Here is a 20,200-nt window from a genome sequence, read left to right as displayed (position 1 = left end):
ACATGTGACTGTAAGGGGCTTGAATGGGTCATTGTTGAACACAGCCAGTGGATGACTCACCCACCCCTCAAAAGCCATAGTGCAGCTCGTTAATGGGTCGTCAACCCACTCTTTCATTGTGTGACTTGTAAGGGTTACATGGTTCATGAGGGGGAGAGAAATATCTTCACTTTTAAGTCCAGTTGCCCTAAACTTAAACTGCTCTACACAAGATGACCTGGATGACTGAGAATCTACAAAGACATAAAATTCAGTTGAAGCTGATAGGAATGTCACTAATTTTGCTGATATGTAGTCTAAAATCAAAGTACTGGACAGGTTAAAATTTGAAATGTCAATGGTGCTAAAGAAAAAGGGGAAAGTAATTACAGTTTATCCTCTGGGAATCATGAATTTCTGCACATAATTTCATGGCAAGCCATTTAATAGTAGAACAGATTCCAACAGCATAATAGGGCTTGAAAGGGCATGTGATCTCGCAATGTATTTTGTGCCGGGGTCGCCATTTTTGTGGGCAAAAGTTTTTTGCTTACATCATTTTGCGTTAGATACGGTGCTGTAAGAGAGAGAGAGGGACACACCCTGAAAAAATGGACCATACAAAGAGAAAGACAATGGACGTACCGAGACAAGCTGGAGCCTGTTCCAAAGGCTCGATACCTCGTAAAAATTAATAAAACTGGTGGAATCGATACATATGAGAACGTGTAGTGATATTCATCTGGGTTTGCATATTGTATTATCATTTGTTACCTCATTTGCAGTGTTATTTATCTGTTTGCACACAGTCTTTTGCTGTTGGCACCTTATTTGCACTGTTACTGGGACTTCAATGGTGTCACTGCACTGCACAAGACTAATTGTAACAAACTGAAAAAACTTTAAAACAAGAAGTGTTCAGACATGACTGCTTGAGTAAATAGCATGGTCTCAATTAAAGGAGTTGGAATATAGTTTCATATATTGCTAGTGAACTACAATAGTTATTATCACCATCAGGCACAGTTTTATTAACTTTCTTTAATTTTGTAAAGTGCAGGCCTGGTGTTTGTCGCCATATGAGCAAGTAGCAGGTGAGGAGATTTTCCTGTGCCTGACATATCAATGACATGTTAAGGACAAATAGAAATAAGCAGAGGAAGATAGCCAGCCATTCATTTTATTTTCAGAAAAACACCACCAACACCAGTCTGAAAATGTCATGAACACACCAACATGTCAGGTGATCGCGTTGAAAGTGATGTTTGGTCGTCTCACGGCTGCTCTCCAGGCCATTCTTCGTCTCCTTGTTAGCTCACAGATCCGAGGTCCTTGGCTTTGCTTCCACGTTGGAAATGAGGAAAATTTCACCCCATCGTTTTTTACCGAAGCGATCATGTGAACGATTGTGGCAGTTAACGACACAGCACCATGTTTTAACTCAAAGCAAAACAACAGAACACAAGAGCAGCGTCACAAATGCAACCGGCTTAAACACACTTTTCAGCTGCCCGCAAAGCCCACGATGCATTGCTGTTTTCCCACTCTGCTATGTCACACTTTCGAGCCCTATAGCAACTTGACACAAATTAGTAACATACATGCTTTGCTAGATTTGCTTTCATGACTGATGGCAAATCTATCATCTCTATCTATCTATCAATCTAGCATCACAATCCTATTTATACACAGCCTCATAATCCTAATAATATCTTAATCTGATTGAAGAAATCTATGTTTGCTCTTGCTCTTGTTTGGTCTATTTATAAGGAGCAGATATGAGTTACTTGCTCACTGCTGGGGTTTAGCATTTCTCTGGACAGGACGAGGAAACTTGGGTTATAACTGAGCTCAGCCACTCAGAAAGCTGATAAAAATTCAGCTGACAGAAAACATGGGTCTATTTTTAGTGGCTAGACTGAATTTCCTAATCACCTCCAGGACTCCTGAATGAATAATGAACACTATCTTGTGAGTAACATAGTATCACAAAACCAAACTCGGCAGAGCATTCGGAGCATGTCAGCAGTGGGAACTGTCACCAAATCAGATCACACTGAGAAGCGATTATGTGTTTTTTTAATGCAGCAGGTTGTGACCTCAGTGGCCATAATCATGCAGCCGTACACGTCTTCCATCTGAGCTGAAGGGAGGCTGCGAATGAGGAGGGGGAAGCTGCTGAGTGTCTGATGGAGATAAGGGAAAATGACTGGCTGAGAGACGCCATCCTTCAGCCTGTCACACCCTGCACTGCCCATGTTAATTAGCCTCTGTAACTCTGATCCGAAACAGCCACTTGAGGGAAGAAAAGAGAGGAGAGGGCTAACCGACATCGCTGTATCCTGAAATCTCTACTCAGTAACGACGCAGCGCTGTCTGTTACCTCTTTGATATGACACATGAATGTTGATATGGACATAATTCAGATCAAAATCATAATCATGATAACAAAAACAATTACTTTCAAACAACAGAATTGTCTCCTCTCATCAGAATTGTTCATCCAAGTTTCTTTTTACATTGTACTTTATAATGGTAGTCAGATGAGTTGGCCTAATTTAGTTCACCTTAAGTTGAAGTATGTAAAAAGCAACATGAGGTTGATCTAATAATATTAATCAGTCATCTCTGACTCAAATTTATTCCTTTCATGACAAATCCATATTAATGGAGATGAGTTTGGCTGTCTCAGTGCTGCTTGTGTGGTAAATGTAAGAGAAAGAAACTTTGTGGTTCGACTTCTTCATCAGACTGGTGATCAGTTGAAAACTGGAAGAGTTCAAAAAAAAAAAAAAGGAAGATGTAGAAGAAGAAGAAGAAGAAGAAGAAGAATTTTAGAATGAAATTTGTACCAGTATAGCAGAAGAAAAAAGTGAGTTTATGCTAATTTCTATCCACTCCTGTTACACAAATGTTGTGACTTGGCTCATCAAGAGTAACAGCAGGTGGCGCCAAATTTAAAGTCAGGTGCCATTAAACCATTTCAGGAGAAAAAAAAAAAGCATCGGTCAAACTTTAAAAAGAATCAGATGATCAGATGTTTCAGCTCTTCACATGCAAGTCACTTGCTTCATACTATATCACAATTTATTCATCAAGTCTGTTTCTGCTACAATTCGTCACATTTTGCCACATCCTTACACCGAAACTCAGCCAAACGTCACAATCAATTTTCAGTATCTAAACACCAAAGAGTACATTCTACACCATCATATTTTCACTAATATTAAACACTAAAAAGCTGAAAGCTAAAAGTGTTGTCACTCATGACCAGTGTAAGTTCAACACAGCACCAACTGAACAACCTTTTTTCAGTTAGACCCCATGCTGCTGAGACTGTTAGGCCTACAGACTCACAATGATTGGTAGATTCAATGGACCATTTTTCATGGCTTCAATACATTTTGTGGCCCTTGATGGAATAATCAGAAAACATGATTCATTAAGTGGGTGTGGCTGGCAAAGTAGCACAGCCATTACAAGTCTCAGGTAAAGCATAAATATAACCTTTAATTTTTCATTGTGGGGTGGGCTCAGCGGCACGGTGGTGCAGTGGTTAGCACTGTCGCCTCATAGCAAGAGGGTCCCAGGTTCGAATCCCGGTCTGGGCTCTTCTATGTGGAGTTTGCATGTTCTCCCTGTGCCTGCGTGGGTTTTCTCCGGGTTCTCCGGCTTCCTCCCACAATACCAAAAACATGCACATTAGGTTAATTGGCTACTCTAAATTGCCCCTAGGTGTGAGTGTGAGAGTGTGTGGTTGTTTGTCTTTGTGTGTTGGCCCTGCGATTGACTGGCGACCAGTCCAGGGTGAACCCCGCCTCTCGCCCGTAGTCAGCTGGGATAGGCTCCAGCTCCCCCGCGACCCTGACGGATAAGCGGTATAGAAAATGGATGTATGGATGGGTGGGCTCATTGCTGCCCCCTGTAGCCGATAAGAGACAAAACACTGGCAAGTGTATCAAGGACATTAAAACTGAATTATGCATAATTCATAATTCAGCTGTAAAAGATCTTTGCTCAGAAACATTTTAAGGCAGTTAAATGTTGCGTGTATGAATTTTGAGCCGCTCTGCGCATGTTCTCTTTACCATTAAGTCTTCAGTCACAATCACATTTCAGAATATCCCCAAGACTTTTTATTTGAATATAACATTAGTTTTGACGTAAGAGGCAAAATGCTCCAATGCCACCCTCGCCCATAAGGCACTGCTTCTGTTTTAGTTACAACCTTGAGATGAGAGTGTATGGGTCCCTGAGGAGGTACTGGAGGAGGGGGTCGTTATCAGTTTTGGCAGAACCCACTTGCAAACCCAAAGGCCCTCCTCCATATTCATCAGGGGTGATTATGTGCTGACCTCCGTCTGCTGTTAATCCTGAGATGATGTATGCCCACCAGGCAGGCGTCATGGAGGAGGGTGAGCAAACCTGACACTGGAGCCAATCAGGAGGCTCTGAGGTGGGATACAGAGGAAAGGAGAGAGAGGGCGTAAGGGTGAGATCTAAAAGGAGTGCAATGCTCAGTATTCATTTGCAGTTATGATGGAGAAGACTGATTTTTATTTTTGATTCTTTAACACAAACACGCGTTTACAAGACAACCCAGGCTAATGGAAAACCAGATCCAGAACTGAAACACCTTGAAAATAAATTTAAATAAAAGCCAGAAGCAAATGGGTTTTCTAAACAGAAGACACAAAATGCTTTAGAGGAAAATTATTAGAATAAGCAACATTTGCAGTTTTTGATAATTTGTTCACCAGAATTGCAACTTATTTTAAAATTTCAGTTTTCTCTGTGCACGGTCAGGGAAGCTGCACACTGAGAAGCAGTTCAGCTGCCTCAGAGGTCCACACCCACACCTATCTGGTCGATTCGGGGATTGAACCAGCAACCTTCCCATCAGAAGTTCTCGTTCTCTTCTGTAACCCTTAGGTGTCCACTATTTTGTGTATTTCTAAAAATGAACAATTTGAATAAACAGAGTGAGTTAATTTCTGGTTTCTTCAGAAATCTTTCGGTATTTTTCTGCTTGTGTGTTTTTATTTTGTCCTCGACGCTCACAGCTGTTTCAGGTCTCACCAACGGTAAGTTCCAGTCGCAGGAGGTCAAACATGCATCATGTTGTTTCTCGACATGTCACGCTGCGATTTTTGTTCTTCGTATTTGAACGAAGGAGGGCAGTGTGGCCTTTCACCCTTCACACTGATTAGAGAGCAGCATGTCTGCGAAGGAAAAACACCAGACGTAACATTTTTAGATGCAGTGTGAATGTAGTTAGAGACAGATGGAGCACATGCGTTCCTGTGGAGAAGCAGGAGAAAATGATGAGATGGTGGTAGGTTTGACAGATGTGTCGGTGGTCAGATCACAGCTGGATCAGTTCTCTGCTGCTTGGAGTGGCCACTTTAATAAGAACACCAACACCATGCAGGCTCCAAAGATCCAATTTGAGAGCTGTGGAGCCAAAGAGAATCCACACTGGAGAGCTCCAACAGCAGGGAGGGATCACTCTGTATCGGATTAACTGCACCATAATTCACATGCTGTATATATTAAAGTCTCAGTGCTGCTTTTTCAACTACAGGATCAGTTTAAGGGTATTTTTTCTCTTCTGGGGTGTAGTTAGTGGCGTAACCGTGGAAAGTACAATTTAGAAGTATTATCTGTACATTGTAAATGTTCATCAGACTGTCACTCAAAACACAAGTACAGGTTGGTTTACCACCAGTGATAGAATAAAAACACTGATGTTAACTTCGTTCTAAAACCTCAAAAAGCAGATTTAAAGCAGATGCGGAGCTGTCACATACCCACTGTGTGTTATAGAAGAATATTTTCTATACGATATCCACAAATATCCAGAATCTGGATGCTTCATGATTCTGAATTAGGTTTACAAGATTGAATAGAGGTGATTTATTCTACGTTTTCCGTTGATGTTCATGACTTGAGCTATTGTCTGAGACTAAATTTCCCCTGGGAAGGTGGTTGACATTGCAGAGTCATGTGAGCACAAGAAGATGATGTGTATTTTGAATTCACACATTCTGATGTCGGGGGCATGAGGCTGTTTTGATCAATTTTATGATTTGTGTGAAAAAGTGTTGAAAATATGACAAGCAGCAGTTAGGATCTCTGGTTTCACTCAGAAGGCGTAATTTGAATGTTTTGATTGATTTTCTTTGACTGCCAAATTTAAAAAATATGCACTCCTTTTTCTGTCTGAGCTCTGGTCTTTGATCTGAGATGATAAACAGAAAATTTCCGCCTCTCTGAACTGTCAAACGTGACTATGGACGCTCTCTCTAAGTGCGTTATTGGCCGTGTACAACCATACATGTTTGAGCCATCAGAACCGTACTCCAATTCAGAGCCAGAGGACAATGGTTTATCAATAAATCAACTTCCTTCCTCTCAGTCTGCAACAGAATGGTAAGTTTTCATTTGAACAAGTTAGCAATATGTATTAACAGCAAGGATAGTCAATGAAGTGAGCCTATTAACATAAATATCAATATACATATATAAGAACAAAACATATTTTCTCTCTTTGCCCAGTAGTTTTATTTGTCGATTTGTCTGTGTCTATTTTATTTGTTTTATTTGTTGTTTAGTCAGGTCAAACTAGCACCCATCCTCCACACTCTACCATAAAAAAACTTATCTATTCATATAATATTTGCTTTGTGAACAGCAGCAGGTGGATGACTAGCATGTTGTTACACAGCCTGCACTAGTGACAGATCAACCTTGTACCCTTTATTTTTTAGTTTTGTTGCATATTACACAATACATAGGTGTAAGAACAATTCTCGTTTTTATTTATGCTACGCTCATGTAAAGTTTACTTATGAAAACTACACCTTTACAGGTGTACCTGTGGAGAATGTAGGACAGTGTTCACAGAAATGGAGAATATCTGCTGCAAAGAGCTTAATGCTCTACATAATAAAAATACCCGAGTCTTCCACAATGATCATTAAAAGTACAAGTATGCAACCAGGGGCGGCACGGTGGTGCAGTGGTTAGCACTGTCACCTCATAGCAAGAGGGTTCCAGGTTTGAATCCCGGTCTGGGCCCTTCTATGTGGAGTTTGCATGTTCTCCCTGTGCCTGCGTGGGTTTTCTCCGGGTACTCCGGCTTCCTCCCACAATACCATTAGGTTAATTGGCTACTCTACATTGCCCCTAGGTGAGAGTGTGAGAGTGTGTGGTTGTTTGTCTTTGTGTGTTGGCCCTGCGATTGACTGGCGACCAGTCCAGGGTGTACCCCGCCTCTCGGCCGTAGTCAGCTGGGATAGGCTCCAGCTCCCCCGCGACCCTGACGGATAAGCGGTATAGAAAATGGATGGATGGATGTTCAAGATTGGTGGAGCTTTGAAAATGGAACACACTTGTTCATTTTTTTGTTGCACCTCACATATTAAAGTTTTTGAGTTTTCTTACACCTGGCATCTTGCGCTATCAAAATCTTAGTGTACATGAAGTCTACAACCTGTGTAACTTATGATCAGTGTTCAGTGGCTAATGAATCATTTCTAGGTTGGCACCCCAACATTAACATCATGTTCACTGAATTTCATGTGTGACAGACGGGGTCTGAAATGAACCACTTCTGCAGGTCACTGAACTTTTCCACTGGCCACTGAATTTGTTTGTTCACGTCGAAAAAAAATAAAAGTTGTTGAACAATTTTGAATTGTACACACTGTGCCAGTGGCACCTGACAGTAGAATATATCATGTAGCCATAATTAATTATTCCTTTGTTATTTCGTGTCCTTATGATACGAAGCTCCAACAGCACACACAAGCAGCAAAAAGGCGACTGAAGGTGTGAGGACAGCTGTTGGACCAGCATGGTCCTGTTGCTCTTTGTTTCTGTTTTTGTTTTTTGTTTTTTTTTGCACAGATGTTAACAAAACAAGCACATAACAGACATAAGGGATCTGCAATTTCCCAACAACATAAATTTCAACAGCTTTTGTTTCCATTTCAGCCACTTTGAACTATCCTTTCACCGATGTTATTTACTTCTGGGTTTTTTTTTTCAACTTGAAATTCTTGGGTTTAATAATTTGAAATTCGCCTCCACTTTGAGACACACACAGCTTGAACAACCCCCAGCCTCCAGGGAATCACCGGCCTATGAATGATAATCACTTGTAATTAATGCTCAGCTGAGTTTCCCCGTTTCCACATTTGTGAGTTAAAATCAGCCTCTCTCCCCTCCTCCTCCCCCTCCTCCTCCTCCTCCTTTCCAGCCTGTGACACCAACACCGGGATTAAATTGCCAGTTTGAAGACACTAAACAACTCAATTAAAACTGCCCGACTCCATCAGCTAGTGGAGAACATAATTCAGTGTGCTGATTGGCAGCAGGCAGATCCTGTCCAGGATAACACGGTGTGGAAGATGCGTATTCTCCACTTCATGTCTGATGCTTAATTACCTGTCGAGTTCAATCAGTGAGAGGGGAGTGAATTACAGGAGCAGAGCAGGTCTATCCTCTGGAGCGCAGGGCCTTCAGTGTGCTGAAAATAAGGGAAGATTACATACAAACTCCGCTGTCATATGTATTTAGTTATTAATTGACTGGCAGTGTATTTGCAGTTTTATTTTATCAGAAATCTTTGGCACTATCCTTGTATCATTGTGTCTCTCTGTCTGCTTATTACTCCCTGTGGTCCAGGAAGTAGAGCCTCTCACCTGCCAGCACATGAGCTCATTAGTGCTCGTTGGCAGTGATTTTTTCAGGTTCTCGTTTTAGTTATTGGAAGGCTTACAATTTCCACTGACAAGTATGATCTGAGTTGATTTCCGTCATTTTACCCAAAATTAAAAGTCATAATGCTCAACATAAAAGTTGGTCAAATGCAGGAAAGATTGACCCATCTAATCTTTGTTAAGGTAAACGCTTATCAGTTTTCTTTTTAATTATCTGAGGTTGATTTATTGTGGAATTTTTAAATCCAGAATGTGATGTGCAGTTGTTGACTGCACCCCTGCTGGGATGTGGCCTCCCTCTTCAGATTTCCTTGTTAGCCACTGAAGTGAACTCTCACTTTTCTTTGCCCGCTGTGTTTTTCATGTGTGTTATAAAGAAGCTGGAGGTGATGTGTGGTGGCGCCTCGCTTCGCCTCTTCATGGCCCTGAAGTGAGCCTGCAAGGTTTTTTCATGAGTAGAAATACATTTGGTTATCAGTACATTAAATTCACATGCTCAGCCTAATGCAATGAAATATACTTCTTGAGTAAATCCTGTCTTGTTGATTCAGCTCTGTGAGAATATTTCAGGCCTTCTTTAATTAGTGGGAATGATTTATAGGGCTGTATTTTCAAAAATATTAGGAGCTAGAACTATCTGCCTCTGGCACAGCATTGCCAAAACTGAGTGTAGGCTGCTCTGACAGCTGGTATGAAGCATTTCTAATTCTGTCTCACTATAACATGGTGTCTAATTATATAATTTTATAACCTGAGACAGACTCTGTGACTTCCCCCAGCAAATTCTTTCCGCTTGTTTTAGCTTTTCATAATGGATGGGTGGGGTTCACCACAAAGCAAAGTACAAAGAGCGGCAAGAAATTTATGACAATAACAGGAAAAGTATTTGTATTCAATTCCAATGTGACTGACATTTTACGTTTTAGTGGATTCTAACTGATTTACATGGCTGCACCCACCCGTCTGGACAGATGAAACACAGAAAAACTGACCCGAGGTCAGTTCAGGTGACAAATGTTCACCCCTGCCAAACTACAGTTTCAGTGTTATGTAGTTTCAGTTTCAAATTAATGACAGCGTTTAAATGATGAACTCTAAACGTTATTTTGAGTCAAGGTGTCCAGTGTCTTTTTAGAGGCACAAAGTCAACCATTTTCAACTCCTACAGATGTATAGCTAACAAAATAATCTTGACTCATTAACCAGTTTTCTTTCCCCCCGCAGCTTTCACATACGTCATGGTCTTCACCAACAGAAGGCGTTTACACAGTGGCCATGTGGATGACACCAGCACCATCTATCCATCCATCCTCCATCACAGCTGCACCCGCTGATCAAGAGTGTGAGATGTGTTTGAAAGCTCCTTAGAAAGCTACTGATTACACCTTGAGTAAAATTAAATTGTTAAAATACCTTTGTCATAACAAATAAATACACAATACTTCCAGTTTAATGCTGGTAAGCAGGGCGATCCCATCCAGCACACCAAACGGATTGTTAAAATCAGACAGTTCCTATGTCCGGTGCCAGTACTGTTAAATTATGCCAACAGCATTTTGATAAAACAATCACAACTACATGATGGAGGGATGAATGTACTGTAACAGTCAGGAATGAGATGTGAGTCATTTCAGCTCCACCTGCTCAAGTCTTGTCCAGCCACTTTACACCTGGATCCTTTTGACGGCAGAAAACAACCCTGTTTTAACTGCAGACGGTGAACATGAAATCCTGGCTGAATTAAAGATGCGAGGAGGAGCAAAGACCATCTGGACATTGGATTAGACACCTTAGTACTTTCATTCAAAAAGCAATGTGTGAGGGGAAAAAAACCTAAAACTTTATTGATCAGAACAAAAGCCAGACACAGTACAGCATGAACAACAGATGCTCTAATCATTTACTAAAAAGACCCTCAGTCTCCATATGTCACAGGGAAGAAAAACACTTTAATGTATAATATATATATAAATATTTAAATCACCAAGTGTGAAAGTATTGTGGTACAGCAGTAGAGAATAGGCACATACGTAGTTTTATTAAATCCACTGATTATTTTATCACAGTAAGCCTTTTGTTTTAGGCAGCACTTCCTTCTAGAAAATAAAAGTGGCTTTGTTGTTTTGTCAGAGGAAGAAACCCATAAAGCAAGCTGTTTTGAAATCCTTACTGCTCATGACATAAAACCACAGTAGTGTTTCTTGTTTTATCACTTAGTGTTGACTACAACTATACTGCAATCTGTTTCAGAGGTGGCTCCATACTTGACCTCTTGGGAGGTTAACAGATATGGAAACGCGTTGTGTCTCCTCACAGATCAAATCTGATCCACTGCAGTCAAAACAAGCACACAACACGGCCAAAATCCAAGGCTGAACGAGGAAGAGAAGAGATGTTAATCATCACAACAGAGTACAATTCCTCCACGTATTCTCAACATGTCATGTCACTGATTTCACTTGGAGCATAAAAAGATGGCGCTGGACGAATGGTTGCAAGCTGCAGCAGCTCCTGTTATCGCTTGTTTTTAAGGAGAAGAAGTTGGGAAAGCAACTGCAGGAGGTGTGTCTGCATGTCTATGTAGTGTGTGACCCAAAGGATCAGAGGAGACTGACTGGCCACCACTCAGTGTGTCATGGACAGCGATGTAGACCTCATAATCAGAGCTAAACAGTCAAAAAAAACAAATATTACTGATATATTTTTCATTTCTTTCAAGACGGGGACTTGCGTGAAGCTTTGACAGTGACTCAAGGGATGTTTATTTTTACACCGCCTGGGTACTGACATTTGGATAGATGATGTCTCCACTTCCACCCACTGTACAAAAGTGCAGCCAAAATATCCCAGATTTGAGCGCTGCCATCTTGCAGTGGCAACATCATTTGGAGAGTCAGAGTCTGTGATTGGGTGGTGGAGCCGTGGGGTCGAGTTCCCACCCGTACGCCCGCCTGACCCAGTCAGGAGCAGCACTCAGCTGTCAATGATGACATTTCACCCCCTTTATATAGCATCAAATAACTAATTAAGGCCAAACTAGTCAGAAATATGATCATTGGAACATATATCAGCATGATAAGAACTGCCTAAAATGACAGAAGCCATCTCTAAGAAAAAAATATTCAGTGTTTACTTTGAGTTTTTAGTTTTGTCAAAGTCCTATATGCCAACATGGAGGGGAAGGACTGTACTGCAGACAGCCACCAGGGGCCATCCAGATGTTTTGGCTTCACTTTTAGGGAGCTTTCATGTCATCATGTAAAGTAAATAATGGCTACCTTTATTGTAGCTGAGGAGCTTTCTCCTTTGTGTGTCCTAGGTGTGTTGTTTACCTCAGTAAACACCACTGTTTGTACTGTAGTTTCACTTCAGTTCATAGCAATTCTGAATTATTTCTGCATAACCAAGAGAAAAAGAACAAAGCATTTCATCCTTCACCATCAGTTTAGTAAGAGAAGCAATTACAGATGGATGTCAGAGGTTTGTTTTAAAGAGATATTGCTGAGCTCCACTGCAGATCCGGTTTCATTTCGACACAGATTTTCCACCAGAGCTGTAGTTAGTATAAAGACAGAGCTTTGTTCACTCCACTGTGTGGGAGTCCAGTTCCACCACATGTGCTCATATTTCACTTAAAGCTGCAAAAAATTATTCCAACGTGGTAAATCTTGCTGCTCACTGAGTACTTATACATGAAGCTGATTTTGGTGTACAAATCAGTTACTTGTTGATTCCCACAGCCAGGGTTTAGAGTAAAAATAAAAGCGTATGTGTTACATTTCCTCATTTTATTTACTTATTTTATCCATCCACTCTGCTTTAGCGGTTCAAACAGAGTTTCATATATTCCCCATGGACATTCAAGGTCTGAGGAGGCCTCAAAAATAGAAACAGCACAGCCTGAAATTATAGTATCTAAGGCACTGAAAAATGGATCACAGAGATGGGTGAGACCAATTGCAATCTGCATAAATAAACATGAAAGAGTAATGACTCACACAGACCACACTCATTTGCCTACTAAGGTTTAGTGTTGAAGTAACTGAATTTCACTGTGCAACAACCAACCTTCGGCAGAAATGGACTGATAATGCTGACAGATTTAGCTCAGATGTCAGCAGCTCCAGAGGTGGAACAGTGGGGAACAGCAGTCTGCTGTCAATCAGCCTGACATGGTCAAACTTTACTCACATATAAATCCATAGAACAAGACTCCTGAGGGCAGTTTTACCTCTGCTGTTACCCAAATGTTCAGTTTTCACATCAAAATATCAGAGTTGGGGAAAAAAAACCCTCAAATATCACAAAGCTCATAGCTACACATGGCTGGTGTGGAAAACCTGTCATTTCATACAATGTGACAAAGACTAACTAATAATTTTCCACATACACCTCGACATTGTAGTGCTTTTCCTAGTGTAACTTTGTTCCCTGTTTACACCTGGCATTAACATCCTCCATTAACATCCTGTGTAATCTGATCACAAGTGGACGGTTCTAACTACACTGAAGGACCACCTGCTGAGATATTTACTCATTCACACACTGGGAAATAAATAAAACTTACAAAGCTTTACTTAAGCTTCAAAGCTAACAGGGCCGCTAGCTGCACTGCTACCTGAGCTAACCAGCAAATGGCAGCTAAAGTTAGCGGTTACTTTAGCAACATGTAAAGCTTAGCTAAGTAGCACAGCAAGTTCAGGAAGGGCAGTCTGAGGACATCAATGGGAAAACCAGAAAATATTTTCTCCTTAATGATCCATGTCATGAAGTTGTGTTTTTGTACAGTAATCAGGAGGCCCAGGAAGCAGAAAAAAACTCTACTCTGGTGTTGTCTGTTGTTGTTTTTTCCAACCTGATTGTTGTCTCAGTTACGGACTGAGAAACTCAACAACTTCAGTTTAAAAACAACAACAAATTTGGTCTTTGTAAACTGAGATTATCCATGTGTTTGGTATTTGCAGCAGGGAAGTGAGATCTGATTGTAAGCCATCAGTCGAGATGCAAGACACATTCTGTAAACTGACATACTTCTGTCCACATGTGATCTGATCACCCAAGAGGTGTGTTAATGCCAGATGTAGGCAGGACCTCAGCATGTCGGGCTGTTACCTGCCACCTCACCTCCAGAGAGGCCGAAACACAAAGGCTGAAAACAGTGGGATAGGTTCCATTACTGCACACCACACCCACCTATAATATATGATAATGTATTCGTTGTGAGCTCATCCTGCGTCCAGGTGCGGCATATATCACCTGGACATGCATTGGTCTTTACTAAATAATTAATTCATTAACAAATAGTAAATAAAAGGTGTTTGTTTGTGTGTGTATGTGTGTGGTTGGTGATGGTGGTGGTGGGGGCAGTGAACGAGGAAGCAGCTGCTGGTGTGCCATATCAGCCCGATCTGAACCAGTTAACCCCAATCTGCAGCCCAGTCTCTTTCCAACGGAGGCTGTCAGCTGGCAGAAACCGGCCTGTTCTCAGCACCTCCTCCTGCCCTTGCTGAAGTTTGCTGAAAAAGCCTCACGTCTCCACACAGCCAACTTTTCAGGATTTAAGAAAAACAGAATCTTCTAGAATCAATGAATATGTAGTTTTATCAACATACAAGAGGTGATCAAATGGGTTGATAGACTGACAGATCAAGGGCCAGATATTTTCTGATTATTAAACTCTCTGAGGACCTTATACTGTCTCAGTGTCAGTTACAGAATAAACATGCACATCAGTGACAGATGACCAACATTAGCAGCACCAAGCATCTTAGTGATGTGTTAGGTCCACTGTGAGCCTCCAGAATGGCCTCAGTGATTCATGGCATAGATTCTCCAAGTCTCTGGAACTGTCAGAGACTTCTGAAGCAAAAGGTTTGCACATCAAGAACCCTAACTCTAACCCCTAACCCTATTTACATGAAATTCAACGGAAGGAGAGTTTTTGCTTTCTTTGTTTATTTGTAGAACTGCAACAGCTATTCATACACCCAGTTGGTGAAAAAACAGCAGTCTAATACAACAGTCCTGCAGTATGTCTTCTCTTTGTCAAGGTTGTAATGTTCCATTTTTGTTGAAATCTTTTCACAGACGTGTTGATTCAACTTTAAGGTTATTTATATTCATAATACAGAAAAATGTTGCTTTTATTTAGTCTACAGTCACTGACATCAGTGGTAACATCTGTCAGTGGTATGAACTGCAGGATTTATCACGACACTGCATTGGAAAGTAACTTGTAGCTTGCTACACAAGCTACAGTGTTACACAGTGATTAGATATACAGTCAGTTAAAGACATATAGTATGTATGCATATAAATAAATGATTGCCTAAATTAAGTCATTTGATTACATGATATCTTACTGCACAGATATGAACTGCTATCAGTCTGTGAGTGTCTGTGAAAACATCCATTAACAAACCATTGATTACACTTGCAGCTTGTTCCGTAAAAATGTTTTTCTTGTATATTTGTGTAACTTCAGTCTTGGAAATTTTTATAGTGCAGAAGGTTTAAGAGTCCTTTTAGTGGACGCGACTTTTCAAAACCCAGTGGTTAATCTGTGCAGACCTAAACATGATGTTTTTCTTGTAGAACGGTTCACTTTTTCATAATGTTTACAATAAATATTGACAGTTTAGGTCATACTGCACAATGAAAAAAATGAATGAAAAAATTTCAAGGCATTTTTTTAAGTTTGGAAGGACAACCAGCAGACAGTTATTTATTTTCTTCTTCACTTCTTTCACATATTCACACCACTACACACACACATACACAAACCACAAAACAGACTGTGTCAGTCCACGGTAGATAAAATCACTGTTTTTGTCATCGTGCAGAAACGACTCGCCAGCCAGAAGATGCAGCGACGACTTGTTCCGCTGCAGCCAGAAAGTACATTCCAAGATAAATCTGCTGTTCGTGGAGGGACTTGCTGTGAATCTGCTGTACAGTCCTGGCATGGAAAGTACACACACCAAGACGTATCATTCCACATTTTTCAGCGACAGAATCAAAAACATTACTTCTGGCCTGTACGTGTGCGTGTGTGTTCCAAACATCCTTTTGAAAAATGTGTCTCTTCCTGTTGCCCTAATTATGTCAAATGGCCTTAAAAAGTGAAGGCATAGGACACACATATTGCAGCTTTTCTAAGTCCAGACTGTAGAAAGTTTGTCAGAAAACAATCTATGATCCACATTGCATTGCAGGATGTAGGCTGAGTTGCAGTCTCACTTACAGTACGTCCAGGAATGTGCAGTTAAAAAATAAGTAATTCAGATATAAACCTGGCCGGGAAACAACTGAATATGAAATTTTTGCTCCGATCTAGCTCTGTAGCATAATAAAACATCTGTTTTCTCCATCAAAAATTAAGGTCTGTGCTTTTCACAACAAAACTATGAGAAAACCTTTGTGGTCTGCTGCTTTGCAGAGAACAGCAGCTGTCGTCAGCTTGGCTTCACAGCAGTTATAGAGGACTGAAACGACATCACCAAGTCAAACGTCAAAGTCATAACATCAAAATATCCACAGAAACTGCTCCCGAAGCATGATTCAGTCTCTAGCCATTGATCTGCATGCTAAGAAGGAGCGAGCGGAAAACATTTAGAGCCACCTCTCAAGTCTCCAGAAGGTGAGGATTTGATGCTCAGAAGTTGTTCAAAGGATTTCAGAAGTGTCTTCCCGAACAGCCTAAAGTGACCTTCCGGGTTTGTCTGAGTTTCACTAACACTTACTTACTGTGATGTGAATATAAATGTAAAAAGGATCATGTGGGAGGTCTATTTAACAAAGCTGTCGTTATTCTGTAGTGAAATGGCACACCTGTGATTCCCAACGTTTGTGGTCAGTGTTCCCTTAAAATAAAGCCACTGTAAGTCCAGTTGTGTCCCCTTGTCAGATTGGATTAATCAGTCGATCACAAGCCAACTGTTGCTCCTCAGATTGTTTTGTTTAGGTTTATGAGGCAAAATATTCCAATATTATTTTATTTTGTTTATGGCAAACACATTTTAGAAAACGTAGGCCAGCTTAGTCATGTATGGGGAAATTACTAAAAATTCAACATATTTTGATTTTCTCTCCTTTCCTTCCTTGCGATGATGTGTCTGCTCAGCAGGCCTGAGTGAATGACAAGGTCTCCACTCCCACACTTGTTTGCTTGTTGAGATGTTTTGGCAGATATTGTAAAGATATCTTTTCCTTTATCTGGTCTCACAAAGTGACTCACAGCCCTCTTGGTTGTGGGAGCTGGAGGAGGTTTGATGGGAGGCGAGAGAGTGGGAGCAGGACAGGATTATCCCAGTGTGCCGTGTAAGGCACGAGTGAAAACCTAATTACTTGTGTCTGTGGGAGATGGACACGTTTGGTTCGTCAGCAGAGAGCAGCTGAAGAGTCAAAGGGCTTCGACGGCGCTCTGCGGCACGGCTGCAAGGCATTGTGGGAAAGCTGCACCTGTCAAAGGACCATGGACAGCTTGTCCTGCTCTTGTTATACAACCATGCGTGGTCCCTCCCATTAGCAGGCCAATGACACAGTTGACTTGCTGCCTGCAGGAGGGAAAGAGACTCTTTACCAGCCACGATGCTCCTGTCTGGGGCGTTAAAGCTGTCACTGTGACCTGGTTTATGCTTCTAGCTAGAAGCTGATTTATTTCTATCATCATTTGTTTTTTATTGTCTATCTGTCTGTTTGTATTAATCTTTTGGGAGCTGGAATAATTCAACACAGGATACTCAGGCCAGCATTCACTGGAATAACGTTTTTGTTAGACCTGTCTTCTGTGTCCCTGCAGCTACTTTGACAGGACTTTTCTATAAACTTTGCTTTGTCAGGTGCCTGGTCAAATAAATTATTGGGAAACATCCATTTGGTCTCTTGCCTGCTTCTCTCCCTGCTCATGGGAGCACTGGTCATATGCATTGTGTAAAGAAGTTGCCCACACAACCATGCAAATAAAGCACATATTAGTTTTGGACAGTTTGTTCAGTTTGATGTTAGGACTTAAAAAGATTCCACAGAGTGGAGATGTTATCTGGAAATTCACTGCTCTCCGCACGTTTCCACTCGGGCAGCTGGGTTGGGACATGACCCGATTGTGCAGAGAGCAGCAGGGGACTGTTATTAGACAAAGAAAGCTGATTTGAGAGAAGCTTCCCTACTCCGTGTGTCACCTACTGCTCTGTTTGTTGTGACAGCAGAGCTTCATTGTGTGCGTGTGCATGGTGTGTGTGTGTGTGTGTATGCAGCATGTGTTCACGTAGGTGGAGGTGACTGCTAAAAAAGTTTTTATATATTTATTTTTTCTTTTTGTTCCACCTAAAAAGCCTCCTACTCATCAGCAGACTACAACATTTCTCAGGATTTCATATCCGTCAATCACACTGTCCTCCCACCAAAATGCTTCACATTCTCAGATCAGCTTCCTTCCTTCAAGCAGTGGAGGACAGACTGATTAATGGCAGCAAACAGACCAGCACACACAGACGGCCATGTGAAATAGTGTCCTTTGTATGTTTCCAGCGAAGAAGAAATGACAAATCTGCGGTGCGAATTGTTCTGTGTTTTTTATTTCACACATGAAATCTATTGCTTTTTGAAATAATTCTATTTTACACAATGTATGTAGTTAAGCTTACCCAAAGAATGAAAATTCATCAGTCATCAGTTTGGATCTTCACAGAAAAACAGCGTTGCTGCGCTGAAGCAGATGAGGCCTTGTTTTGAAAGGTTAAAACAAAAGCAAAACAAACATACAAAAAACTAAAAAATAAACAAATCTAAATGGCTCTATACAGCTCATCCAGCATAATCTGAATCTCCTGAGGTCTTCAGACTCTTTAAATTACGTCAACAATGTTAAATTAACATAACTGAATTTTACTTTTTGGGTGAACTGTTCCTTTAAATTCCAGCATATGATAAATTAACATTTACTTCTAGCTATGAAAATATTGTAATAACTCACTTTAACACTGCATTAACTTTAACCCCCTTCAGCAAATTCCATGACATGCAACAATAAATCAAAGGCAAACAACGGCAGCCTTGGAGTTAAGTTCAAATCATGCTTCAATGTCCGCTTTTTCCTTTTCCTTTAGTGCGACAAAAGTTTCGTCTCCTCATATTTTCTCCTCATTCATGACTGCTCTAAAGGTGAAGACACCTAGCATGTACGAGACAAATAAAAAAATGGGACTCAATTATTGAAATAATAATAATAAAAAAAAAACACCATAGCATTAAGTGTTGAGGTGAAGAAAACAGTAGCTGCTAAGACTTTCAGAAGGCACTTTTGAAAGGTGTCACACTCTTTAGTTGACACACTAAAGTTTCTCTGCGTCGGTGGCTGGAGTGACTTTGTTCAGCTGTATTTTTTTTTGCCAAAGCAATACGAGGTGATATCCCCGCACAGCTCGGACAGTATCTTGTCATCTCTACATTCTGAATCATTCCCTTAGCTGCTTTTTGGTTAACAGCTTGGAAAACGACAGATTGCGGCCACTCATCACTCATACTGTAACGCTGACTGTCTTTTGCCTCTGAGCTGCAGTCAGACAATAGACTCCTTATGAGTCGTCACGAATGCTTCACATGCCGCTGGGACTTGGTGGAGAGCTGACAAAAATGAATTTGCCAGCAAATACTGAATAGTGACCTGAATATTCATACAAAACATGTTTTGTATGACTTGTGATGGAGGTCCCCTGCAGTCAAATGACCTCTCAGTCCGTTCTCATGTGACAAAGTGTTCTCATGTGATGCTTAAGAGTGATAAACATGAACTTATGTTGCTCAGGTCTCCTCCAAAATAATGTTTGACCTGTTTTTTTGTTCTCATTTCTGTCATAAATGCGTAAAATATTTGTCCCTTGTCTAAAGTCTGGGAGTGTTTTAGTGCTTTCCTTGGCTTTTTCTTTTCAATGTATCTTCATATATGCACAATATACGTAGACCTATCAGTTCATCTGTCAGGAAGATCCACCGGTAATCACAATCCAATACTGAACAGTAAAACTACCACTACTATTACTCATGCCATTCTGCTAAATGAGTACTTCTACTTTTTATACTTTACGTACATTTTGTAACTAATACTTTTGTGCTTTTACTTATGTAAAATTTTTGATGCAGAACATTTACTTGTGACTGAATATTTTTACACTGTGGTATTACTACTTTTACTTAAGTAAATGATCTGAGTACTACTCCTGCTCATTAGCAGGTTTAATTTGTGTGATGACATTGTTACTCACAGTAAATATGTAAATATGCAAAAAATCGAAGAACTGAAATCTAAGAACAGGCCATACATCTTAGTTTGTCTTCCTGCACACACACTCACATTCAACACATTCAGCGACTAGAACCAGACATTCATTAACCATATCTGAAATCCCTGTTTTCTAACCGTTTTCCAAACTTTTCTTTCACAGCAGATTCAAATGAGTTTTGAGTCTTAAAAGTGTGTTTTAATAGATTTAAGAAGT

At 40.7% G+C, this 20,200-nt stretch overlaps 1 long non-coding RNA gene across 1 annotated transcript; it reads left to right on the top strand.

Annotated features, from left to right (window-relative positions):
* Positions 1 to 8,333: 8,333 nt before the first annotated feature.
* LOC124068259 lies at positions 8,334 to 11,997 on the top strand. Its single transcript, XR_006844896.1, has 3 exons — positions 8,334 to 8,888; positions 9,930 to 10,047; positions 10,420 to 11,997. It is a non-coding gene; the product is annotated as an uncharacterized LOC124068259 (long non-coding RNA).
* The last annotated feature ends 8,203 nt before the right edge of the window (positions 11,998 to 20,200 follow it).

This window comes from Scatophagus argus, chromosome 12 (genome assembly GCF_020382885.2).
Source record: "Scatophagus argus isolate fScaArg1 chromosome 12, fScaArg1.pri, whole genome shotgun sequence".
Taxonomy (NCBI): domain Eukaryota; kingdom Metazoa; phylum Chordata; class Actinopteri; family Scatophagidae; genus Scatophagus; species Scatophagus argus.
This window is presented reverse-complemented; position numbering and strand designations above follow the sequence as displayed.